This window comes from Prionailurus bengalensis, chromosome B3 (assembly GCF_016509475.1).
Source record: "Prionailurus bengalensis isolate Pbe53 chromosome B3, Fcat_Pben_1.1_paternal_pri, whole genome shotgun sequence".
NCBI lineage: Eukaryota > Metazoa > Chordata > Mammalia > Carnivora > Felidae > Prionailurus > Prionailurus bengalensis.
The window spans coordinates 57,620,151-57,632,951 of record NC_057355.1 but is presented as its reverse complement, the minus strand read 5'-3'; the positions used below and the strand labels follow the sequence as shown (position 1 = coordinate 57,632,951).

Genomic DNA, 12,801 nt, shown 5'->3' with positions numbered 1-12,801 from the left:
TTCTTCCTTAAGGGAGCCTGGCCTCCCCTTCATTCAAGGTTCAAATCTGGGAATTGACTGAGGAGCCATGAGGAACCCTGACACAGGGTTCAATCCCATGACCTGTATTTTTATGATTTTTATGATTCAGATTAGACTTTTCTTCACTTGACCTAGAACTTTTCTTCTTATACAGATCAAATAAGAACTTAGTAGGCTTCTTATCTATTTTATTCTGTTAACACCATGATGGACTAGTCAACCCCATGAGTCTGCATGAGTCAGACTACTCTGATTGCTGCTTTGACCCTGCTGTCCATTAAGATAAGCACACTCACCTTTCCTTTAGTGCTGCCACTTGGCTCCTGCCACCCCATGATCCAATCCGTCCCATTGCATTTAAGTTTCACAATTCAGCAACTGCAGTTTGGCATCCTAAGGTCTGGCCTACAGAGAAGATCAATCACAAAGCTCTTCAAAGATGCTGGGACTCCCTCCGAAATTTATTTCTCTCAGTCTTGTAAAACATTGGTCTTCTAGACCCTCCCGGGGTGGATGAATATGTCTAAAATGACAAATTCTCTCTAACATTCCAATCTCCATGAGCTTTTGCATCTCTACCTCTACATTACACCAAGGCAAGTCTGACATTTCAAACTTGTTTCCTGTGGGAACTTTTTATTTTTATTTTTTTTAATTTTTATTAAAAAAAATTTTTTTAACGTTTATTTATTTTTGAGACAGAGAGAGGGAGGGGCAGAGAGAGAGGGAGACACAGAATCAGAAGCAGGCTCCAGGCTCTGAGCCATGAGCCCAGAGCCCAGAGTCCAACGCGGTGCTCGAACTCACAGACCCCGAGATTGTGACCTGAGCTGAAGTCGGACGCTTAACCGACTGAGCCACCCAGGTGCCCCTGTGGGAACTTTTTAGTCCACATATCAGCCAACCAACCAACCAAACTGTTAGAGCACTTTCTAATTCCCTGAGATGCAGTATCAGATGCAGAATCTCGGCTTAGTGAGCCCATATCAGTAAATTCTGAGGGATCCAACTTTATGTTCCTTCTACCATTATCCTACACCCTTATTGTCCAGTCCCACACATGTTCTCCAATTTCTGTCCAAGTTAGAAAACTCAAGTAGTTCTTTTGGAATGTAGTGCACCTCCTCACAGGCCACACTTTGTACCTCACCTTTTAGGGATGTGTTGAGGCTTTAGTGTTACGTCTAGAAGCAAAGAAGGGTGGTGGGGCCCATCCCAAGGAAAATTAGCATTAGTTTGCATGGAAACTACCACAGGGCAGGCCATTACTGTTTCCTCAGGCAATGCAGAGTTAATCTCTTCATATTGGGTGGAAAGGCTACTTCCACTGGCAAAGAAAACTCCTCAGAATGTAGGGCTCAATGTCTCCAGCTTTATCAGAGTCTTCTCACATATCCACATGATAACCCTTAGGATCCCATTCCTTCCCAATTGGTACCCTCACTTTAACAGCAGACACCCTTGTATTATAATCCAGCCAGTTGTAGGATGAGATTCTGGTTTTGATTCTCAGCAATTTCAGCCCTCAACTACAGGAGATAAGGATCTCCTTCAGGGAACACAGAGACTTTCAGGTCATTTGTACATTTGAGCTGGGAATTTGAATGCCTGACCTCATCCTTTTCTTTCACTGCATTGTCCAACAACATTAGGAACAGTAAGATAATCTCATTATATTTGTTAGTTTGATCAAAATGTTTAAAAGAATCATATGCAAAGAGATCCAGATCCTTGCTTCTTATAAGTGGATAATTAGGAATATCCAGTGGTATTTGTGTGTCTGTATTGCCAGATCACACCATGGACTATCAATGTTCTCATCACTACTGGAAATAATCTTCAAATTTAATCAGGCTAGAGAGCGAATTCCAGAAACCCCAGAACCAATTTAGAAAACTCATTCATAAAACAATCTCTCTCTAGAACTACTGTCTCTATACCAAGATCTCACTAACGAATTCTATGAAATACTTAGGAAAAAAATTAAATTATCTTAGTTAATAAAGGAGGAGAAAATATTTCCAAACTAATCTGATGAGGCCATCATAATCCTGATAAGAAAACCTGACAAAGGCATTACCAATTATAGAGCAAAAACTCTCGTAATTATAGTGTAAATATCCCTAACAAAACATTAGCAAAGCAAATGCAGTAATTTCTAAAAATGATAATGCACTGTGGCTAAGTGGTATTTATCCACGTAATTCACGAGTGTTTTAACATTTAAAGTTCAATCGGTGAAAGCTACTATAGTGTCAAATGAAGGAAGAAAAGTACTGTGATGTGTTGAACATCATTGTTTTAATATATAAAGCCAAAACATATGACTAATTGTAAAATCCATTCATGACATAGAAAAAGAAATTCTCTTAGCAAGCTTGGAATAAAAGAAATTCTCTTGGCAAGCTTGAAAAAAGACATCTATGAAAAATCTACAACTTGCATCATACCTAATTTTACTAGGATTGGGATTTATGTATGGTCTGCTCTTATCACTTCTAGTCAACATTTTATTGCAGGACTTGGCCATTGTAATAAGTGAAGAAAAAATAAAACACATATGGATTGGAATGGAATTAGTTAAATCATCCCTATTCAAAGACAACATGACTTCTTTTGGTAGGAAAAAAAAAGAACTAAGGAATTAACAGCAATAAAATCTTCTCAAACCAATAAGTGAGGTTCATAACACCTGATGATACAAGATCAATGTACAAAAAACAATTATATTTATATATACTATGAGTCAACAATTGGAAAAGAAAATTTTAAAAATTCATTTTATAATTATATAAAAATACTCATAAAGTAAATAGGAATAAATTTTTTTTTTCAACGTTTATTTATTTTTGGGACAGAGAGAGACAGAGCATGAATGGGGGAGGGGCAGAGAGAGAGGGAGACACAGAATCGGAAACAGGCTCCAGGCTCTGAGCCATCAGCCCAGAGCCCGACGCGGGGCTAGAACTCGCCGACCGCGAGATCGTGACCTGGCTGAAGCCGGACGCTTAACCGACTGCGCCACCCAGGCGCCAGGAATAAATTTTTTAAGTCATGAAAAACTTCCATTTTTAAAACCACAGAACATTAATGGGAGAAATGGGGAGACATATCCATAGCTTGAGAGACTTAATATGTTTAAGAGTCCATTTCCCCAAAATTAATCTATAGGCTGAATATAATCTCAATAAGAATCACAATATTCTTATCATTCTTATCACAACATTCTTATCTATTCTAGCTTATCAGTTAGATAAGCCTGTACTAAAATTTGTATGAATATACAAAGGGCCTAGAATTTTCAAAACAATCTTGAAAAAGAAAAAGAATAAATGTTGGAAGTCTTGCACTACCAGACTTCAAGACTTATTATAAGTTATATTGATCAAGACAGTATGTTATTATCATAAAGATAGACAAATAAATCAATAGAATAGGAGAGAGGATCCAAATGAGCCCACACTAATATAGAAAATTGACTTGCAAGAAAGGTGACAAATAACTTCAAAGAGGAAAGAACAGTCTTCTCAGCAAATAGTCCCAGGACAAATAAATATTCATATGGAAACAAAAAATTATTCATACCATACACAAAAATTAGTTTGTACTGCATGATAGACCTAAACACAAAAAGTAAATTGATAAGGCTTTTAGAAGACAGTGCACACGTGGCTCAGTTAGTTAAGCATCTGACTCTTCAGCTCAGGTCATGCTCTCACGGTTCATGAGTTTGAGTGGAGCCTGCTTGGGATTCTCTCTCCCTCTCTCTTTGCCCCTCCCATGCTTGTGCTCTCTCTCTCTCCCTCTCTCTCTCTCTCTCTCTCTCTCTCAGTAAGTAAAAACAAACTAAAAAAAAAGGACAATATGCAAGAATATTTTTTATCATAATTAAAAACATTAAGAACATGGATAGGCAAGCTGTAATATCAGAGAAAAGTTTTCAAAAATATACATTCATAAAACATATTTGACAAAGGACTTGTATCCAGAATATATTCAGAGTTCCTGTAACTTAATAACAAAATAAAAGTAAATCTCATAAAAATATGGGCAAAAATGTGAACAGATACATCACAAATTAAGTAATACAAATGGCTGATAAATATATAAAACGGTATTCAGTGTGATTAAAATCAGCAAAATGCAAATAAAAATGACAAATTACTGAATATCCAGTAAAGTGGCTAAAAAGTAAAAGACTAACAACATTGATATTGTAAGGACCTGGAACAACCAGAGCTCTTATGCATTGCTGATAGGTATGTAAAGTGATATAACCACTTTGAAAAAAATTTGGTAGTTTCTTTTAAATTGCTTATTTTTGGACCCAGCATTCTACTTCTAGGTATTTATCTAAGAAAAATGAAAACATATGTCCGTACAAAGACTTGGACAAAAATGTTCATAGCAGCTTTAATCACAATAGTTCAAACCTGGAAATACTCCAAATGTACATCTGCAGAAAACTGGATTAAACATGCTACTGTATGGCCATAAAACAGAATACTACTCAATAATAATGATGAAAGACTTGTTAATTCACTCAACAACATGGCGATTCTCCCAAATAATGTGCAGAACGAAAGAAGCCAGACACAAATAGTACATGTGGAATGATTCCATTTATGCTAAGCTTTAGAATAGGCAAAATTTATCTAAAGTGAGAAGAGACTCATAATACTATTTGCCTAGATTGGGGTGAAGGGCGGATGAGTGGAATGGGACACTGAAAAACTTTCTGGGGAGATAAGAATGCCCCATATTATGATATAGGTGTGGAGTGTGGGTTACTCAGTTGTATCCATGTTTTAGGATTGTACATCTATGATTTGTATAAAGTTATATGCCATTTCACGCTTCTTGGTTTCAGTTACCTGAAGTCAATGGTGGCCAGGAGCAGATGTCCTCCTGACATATTGTCAGAAGGTCAGTAGTAGCCTAACGCTTCATCACAACATCTACACCATTCACCTCACTTCCTCTCATCATGTAGGCATTTAATCATCTCATATCATCAAAAGAGGAAAAGTGAATACAGTACAATAAGATATTTTAGGAGAGACAGAAAGAACACATTTGCAAACTCAGTATTTTGCTACAATTGTTCTATTTTATTATTAGTTATTATTAATCTGTTACTGTGCCTAGTTTATAAGTTAAACTTTATCATGGGGATGTATGCAGAGGAATAAAACATAGTATCGTGTTCAGTACTATCCACGGTTTCAGGCATCCACTGCAGGCCTTGCAAAGTATTCCCTGGGAATAAACGGGGAAATTACTGTATTTTGGTATGTAAAATTTACCTTAAAAAAAGTAATTAAAATACTACTACAATTAATAATAATAATCAATTGGTAGGTACAAAATGGATGAAAATATAGAGAAAATCAGAATGGAGGAATACTGATAACTGTAGAAGCCAAATAATCGGTTCATGGGGTTTCAGTATTCTATTTTATTTACTTATTAATAAGTTTTAAATTTTCTATAATAAAAAGTTAATAATAATTTGATAGGCAATACAAACAGTAATCCTTATTGTATTTTATGTTAAAAAATCGAATTGCTTACATATTATATATAAAAATAAAAGATTTTTTTAAACTTAAAAAAACAATTGGAACAAACCAAAAATAAGAAGACAAACAGCTCAATTCAACAGAGGTGAAAATTTGAACGGAAACTTCCCTAAAATACACAGATGGCCAGTAAGCATGTGAAAATATGGTCAACATTATTAGTCATTAGGGAAAAGGCACATTAAAATCACAATGATAAGTCACTACACACCCATCAAAATAGCTATAGCAAAAAACATCAGCAATACCTAATGCTGACAAAAGTATTGAACAACTAATGGGAATGCAAAGTTAAACGTATACTTTTCAAACTCCTTAGCAATTTCATTCCTAGATATTGACACAAGGAAAACAGAAACACATGTCCACAGAAGGACTTGTAAAAGGATGTCCATAGCAGTTTTACTCCTAATAATTAAAAAACTGGATGGGGCGCCTGGGTGGCTCAGTCAGTTAAGTGTCCCACTTTGACTCAGGTCAAGCATGATCTCATGGTTCATGAGTTTGAGCCCCATATTGGGCTCTGTTCTGGCAGCTCAGAGCCTGCAGCCTGCTTCAGATTCTGTGTCTCCCTCTCTCTCTCCCCCTCCCCCACTCATGCTCTGTCTCTCTCTCTCAAAAGTACATGAACATTAAAAAAAAATTAAAAAAAAAACTGGAAACAAATCCAATATTTATCAACTGGAGAATGGGTAAACAAGTTTTGGAATATCCATACATTGGAAAGTGTTTCAGCAATAACAAGGAGGAAACTAATGATATTCACATCATGGCTGAATCTCAATAACGTTGTATTAAGTAAAGGAAGCCAGAAACAAAATATCACACGTTCTATAATTCTGTTCATTTGAAATTCTATGAAAGGAAAAAATAATCTAGTGATGGAAAGTAGATCAGCGATTGCCAGGGTTCAGTAGGTGGGAGGAGGAAATTGGCTGCAAAGGAGTAAATGAGAACTTGTTGGGATGAAGGAGATACTTGGTCTCGTGATTGTAGAAGCAATACTGTAGCTATATACATTTGACAAAACTCATAAAATCAGACACTTTAAAAGGGCAGATTTTGCATGTTTAAAAAAAAAGTATTGGGACTGTATTTTTACATACTCAGGATCTATCTTCCATGGGAAGTTTAATTTTCTCCCTAGTACTGATTCTGACAAAATGACAAGTGTGATCGCAGAAATGACAGCAGTATAAAACCCACTAAACATGACATAGAATGGAAACTGGGCTTATGCTTTGGCACAGGCACCAAAAGTCTCAGGAAACACGAAGATCTGCTTAAACTCAGTCCTCTGTGACTCCGTCACAGTAAAACCTCCTCTCACTGGAATTGCTAACGGACGGCGTGGCTTTAAATACACAGTTCCCAAGTCAGTTCTAAGTAAAGGCCGACTTCCTACTTGCTGACAGTACCTTATGGTATCAAAGTGCTTCCGCAAGAAGTTGTTTCCTCGTGCTATTTCACAGTTTTCTGTCTTTCTTCTGAGTCAGAGAAGGAGAAATAGCTCAGTTGTTGATATCTGAATGGATGAAAATGAGGCACAGAAATAACTTGTCTATATTGAGAGACAAATGAAGCTAAAAAGGCAATGATTTGACTAGTGATGGGATCAATGTACCCACAATACTTTTCGTTTCTTTTTTTTTTTTCTTTTTAATTGTTTTAAGGATGAAAAATTCAAACAGTATCCCTGAGAATTCAGGAGATGAGTGATATTCGTGGTATTTTTAAGCTCCTAGCTGTCATTTTTTTTTCCTGTACCAGAGGTCATGGAATGCAAAGGGGGAAAAGGGGCGTTCTTGATTTTTCGTATATCCTCATCTACAGGAAGCTGGCCATTCCAAGCGGCTGACAGTTTCCTAACAGTGTTTACAGACAATTAGGATATTTGGACAGCAGCGCACGGAAGATCTGACAGAGAGGATCTGGGTTGTGCCTGCTGCTAAACTCAGTGCCCACAGTCACCCTTCTCAGGCTGCTTCTCAGAGCTGTGTCCTAGCAACAGGTATTTTAGAGATAAGAATGTGTGTATGTGTATCTCTGTGTTGCGGAGGTGTTGAAGGGAGAAAAGGGGACACCGGAAGACAGTGAGTTCCTGTTTTCTCTACAGTACTCAGCCAGGTACATTCACCATATTTAATAAGTCTGACAGCCCTATGTCAGAATTTGGTGGGAAATCTCTCTCACTTTCCCTTCTTGCATCCCAGTGTTCCCCCCACTGATTCCTCCTCCAGCTGAGGCAAGTGCTTTGTGGAAAATGGATTGGCAAAGGAAAGGATGTATCAAGGCAAGAAGACCTCCTGGCCATTGCAGTGAACCGGGATCAACCAATAGTGATTATGGAGATGTGAAAAAGTTGAAGGTACAAGAACAATTCAGGAGGCAGAACTGAAAGGTCTTGGTGATTCAACTGGGTGTGTGAATTAGGCAAAGAATTCTTGCCTGAGCAACTGACAGAGAGCAACATTTTCATGGAGCTAGAAAAACAGAAAAAAGATGCTAGCTGAGTTGGGAGTGACAGGGAAGTAGAGCCAGGTAAGGGATACATGTGAAATCCAACAGCAGTCTTCAACTGTGCAGCATACTTGTGGCCCCATAGTTTTTTGTATGTTTATTTAATATTCTATGTGATGCTCTCCAGCCTTCTTTCTGTACACTTTCATGCCCACTTGCTTCACTTCTTCCATCCACTAACATACTTATATTTAGCTTCTTTTAGTTCCTTGAATGTTCCTTGCCCTACCTCACATCTGTCACTTTGCAAATGTCTTCCTTGCTTGAGTGCTTTTCTCCTTCCTTCTAGTCCTCTTTCCATGGCTCACTCTTCAGTTTCCCACCTAGGCCATCGTTTTCCCTGGAAGCCTTCTCTGTGCCATTCCCAACCTCCCCATGCCTACAGGAGGCAATGATTTGAGCTACTTCTATTTCCTCCATCATAGTGCTTATCAAAGTATTGAAATTGGACCCTTAATTGTCTGTCTCCACCTCTCTATTGTAAGTTCTGCCAGACAGAAGCAATGTTTTCCTTGTCAATAAATGAGCCTAAAGAATCACAATAAAAGTTAAATACATATTGGTAGAATTGAATATTTTAAAAAGGATCTATCAAACATAAAACAAAAAACATACAAAGGAACCCATATTCTCAGTCTTTGTATTCATTATGACATATCTTCATTTATATAAATTTATGTTTCAATTATAATTTATAATAAAAATTATATATATAATATAATTATATTTGTATACTATATATCTTATATACCTATACATATTATTATATACATATATATGCAGTTGTCTCCCCTTATCCACAGGGGATATGTTCTAAGACTCCCAGCCAATGCCTGAAACCATGGGTAGTACCAAACCCTACCTATACTGTTTTTTTTTACTATACACATATACTATATATATATATATATATATAGTATATGTATATAGTATATATATATATATATAGTATATATATATACTACATATATATAGTATATATTTGGTACCATGGGTAGTACCAAACCCTACCTATACTGTTTTTTTACTATATACTTATACTATATATAGTATATGTATATAGTATATATATATAGTATATATATACTATACTATGTTTTTTACTATATATATATACAGTGTATATATATAGTATAATACTACAGTACTATAGTATAGTATATATATACTATACTATACTATATATACTAGTATACTACATACATATAGTATATATATATATGTATACTAGTATACTATATACTAGTATATACACTACTATACTAGTATATATATATATATACACACATATAGTATATATATATAGTATACTAGAATACTACATACATATAGTATATATATATATATATATATATATATAGCATACTAGTATAGTATAGTATATATAGTATATATACAGTATATATACTGTTTTTTACTATATATAGTATATATATAGTATATATATAGTGTACTAGTATAATGTAGTAATATAGTATATATATAGTATATATACTGTTTTTTTACTATATATAGTATATATATAGTATATATATATAGTATACTATATGTATACTATATATATATACTATATATATGTATATATATGTATATATGTATATATAGTATATATATTATATATATATAGTATACATATAGTATACTATATATATACTATATATACTATATAGTAAAAACAGTATATATATATAGTATATATATGATATGTATATAGTATACATATTATATACTAGTATATTGTATATACTAGTATATAGTATGTATACTATATATATATATATATAGTGCTATAGTATAGTATATAGTATATAGTATATATATATATAGTATATATATAGTATATATATAGTATAGTACTATAGCATTATAGTATTATATTATATATAGTATATACTATAGTATAATACTATATATATACATATATATGTATATATATATATATATTATATTAATAACTGATAGGGAAGTCTGGGTGGCTCAGTGGGTTATGCATCTGACTCTTGATTTTGGCTCAGGTCATGATCTCATGGTTTGTGGGTTTGAGCCCCCGCTTCGGGCTCTGAGCTGACAGTGTGAATCCTGCTTGGAATTCTCTCTCTCCCTCTGTCTCTGCTCTTCCCCCTACTTGTGCTCTGTCTCTCTGTCTCTCTCAAAGTAAATAAATAAACTTTAAAAAAATTAAAAGAACAATAATAACTAATAATAAAGTGGAAGAATTATAACAATACACTGTAGTAAAAGCTTTGTGAATGTGGTCTCTTTCTGACTCTCAAAATACCTTATGGTATTGCACTCACCCTTCTTCTTATGATGATGTGAGATGATAAAAGGCCTATGTGATGAGATGAGGTGAGGTGAATGATGGAGGTATTGTGATGTAGTGCTATGCTACTATTAGACTTCTGAGGATTCCTCAGAGAGAGGATCACCTGCTTCCAGACTGGTTGCCAGCCGGTAACTGAAATTGCAGAAAGTGAAATTGTGGATAAGGGAGGACTACTGTATGTGTGTACACACACACACACACACACACACACACACACACACACACGCACACACACACACGTAACAGACTAAGAATTAGGAAATAGAATTCTATATGAAATTTTATCCTTGAACAGCAGAGTGTGGCGTTATATATGACATTCAAATACTTTGGGTATAAATTTTATCATCTGTACAAATAAAAGGGTGAGAAAAGTTTTGTTTCTTCAGATTTAAGATTATGTAGATGTATAAAAATAAGCAACAGAGATAAATCTAAGGCTTGTCAACTGCCAGATGTAAACATAGATTTTCAGAAATAAGGTAGGAATTGGGGTGATGTCCAATAATATGGGAGTGGAAATGGATTTCAAATTTCTGTCAAAAGCAATATTAGAAGTATTATGCCTTCTTAAAAAATTATGACTGTATTCTCCAAGTTTGACTTTGTATTTTAGAAATATTTAGGTAAGCCTAGCACTAGACTTGTTCTTCAAGATCATTAAAGCGCACCATAGTACAGAATACTCAACTGGATCTAGTTAGTACTGGGAAAGACCTTCCACTAATATTGAATATTAATGTAGGGCAAGATGGAGACTGTAGATGCAAACAAAATACTTGGATACTACAATGATAAACACTAATATAATAGCACCTCATTTCCTAACAAATGTATATTGGTTCACCAATACTAGAGGAAGTGGAAATCCTGTTGACTGGTCTGGAACCAAAGAAACACCAGTTGAGAAAGACACACAGAGATCCTTTCATTCAATCTCACTAGAGTTTGTGACTTCTTGAAACACCCTAGCTGTACGACTTGCTCTTGTGTATTTCTGAGGAGGCTGGAAGCAACTAATTCCCTCTTTGGACAACACTATCTACTGCAGAGTGTTTTATTATCCTCCCCAAAGCTTCCATTCACTGGTGTTGGTCCTGCCACTGCGGTCAAGCAAAACACATCAAGTATCTCTTTCATGGGACAGCCTTGAATTAAGCAAATCTGAATGAATTCCCAATTTTGTATTTCTATGCAACATAAAAATATGACAATCAAAACCTTTTTTGAACTATATATGAATAGAAATTTAATTTCCTTTTTATTCACTAAATTACAGAAATTAAAGTTTAGCTTAAATTCTGATTCACGTTTTTAAACTGAAGCTACCCTCTTTTAAGAGTATCATACCACCTTCTTGCCTCTTTTCTTTAGTCTGACTGACATCAATAACCAGTCTAATTGCTCTCGTTCTTTGCTTTTCAGTGCGTGCAAGGTGGGTGGTCAGTTTGTATGACATCTGGCATTAAATGCTTGCTGAGTTCCCTCTTTTAAGAAATAGCTTGATATATTTTGCTGTAATATGCTGCTAGTTGAGGTTTACTGGCGAGTGGAGGGAGGACGGTGTGAGCTGAAGCGACTTTTGCTTTCTAAAGTGTGTTGTAATACAGGGCTAAGAAAACAACAACTATAAAACAGTGAATTCTTTGGAGGAAGACCAGACCTAATTTTGTAATGTGGCCTAGAAAGTTACTATCTAATAACCTTCATTAAATTAGTTAATTTCACTCAGCCCTAGGGTCTTCATCTATAAAATGGGAATAATATTGACTTTGCAGGCCTGTTGTGATAATTAAAATGAGGCACTTTAGCACACTTCATCTAGTAAAATGCCTGGCTGTTGCTTCTCCCATTTCAAAGCTAGTGCAGAGTTAGAAACTTTATCTCTTAGCTCTCAATAGCTTCCCCAGGCCTCTGCACCCTCCTAAATAGTATGGCTGCCTAGACAACTCTTCAGCCCCACATTCAGGCCGGGGGGCATCATTTGCTCTGAGCTCTTCCTTCCTCCAGCTGGATGATTCTAAAATGAGAGCTCCCTGGCATTGGTGAGGCGACAGACATGAAATGACCTGCCTTATTCTCATCCCTCAGAATAATGGTGCCAGTAGTTCACAAGCTGTTGAGGAATTAAATATTCCCATGATCCAGTTTGGTATGTCCCTGAGTAACTGACCCTGCTTTGCCCCTCACAGCTCTCTTCGTGGTCTTCTTGGGATGGCGTTGGATGACAGAAGCCTGATGCAATTGCCCAGTGAACCAGAGGAAGGAAATGTGTACAGAATATCGATCATGTGCCAAGAAGTGTGCCAAGTCTGAGCCTCAAAAACATTCATTGATGGGGCATCTGGGTGG

The 12,801-nt window shown here is 35.7% G+C and overlaps 1 long non-coding RNA gene across 1 annotated transcript; it reads right to left on the bottom strand.

Annotated features, from left to right (window-relative positions):
• Positions 1-316: 316 nt before the first annotated feature.
• Positions 317-7,133, bottom strand: LOC122467847. The gene is made up of 2 exons (XR_006293094.1): positions 7,022-7,133; positions 317-426 (listed from the first exon to the last, which is right to left on the bottom strand). It is a non-coding gene; the product is annotated as an uncharacterized LOC122467847 (long non-coding RNA).
• Between the last annotated feature and the right edge of the window lie 5,668 nt (positions 7,134-12,801).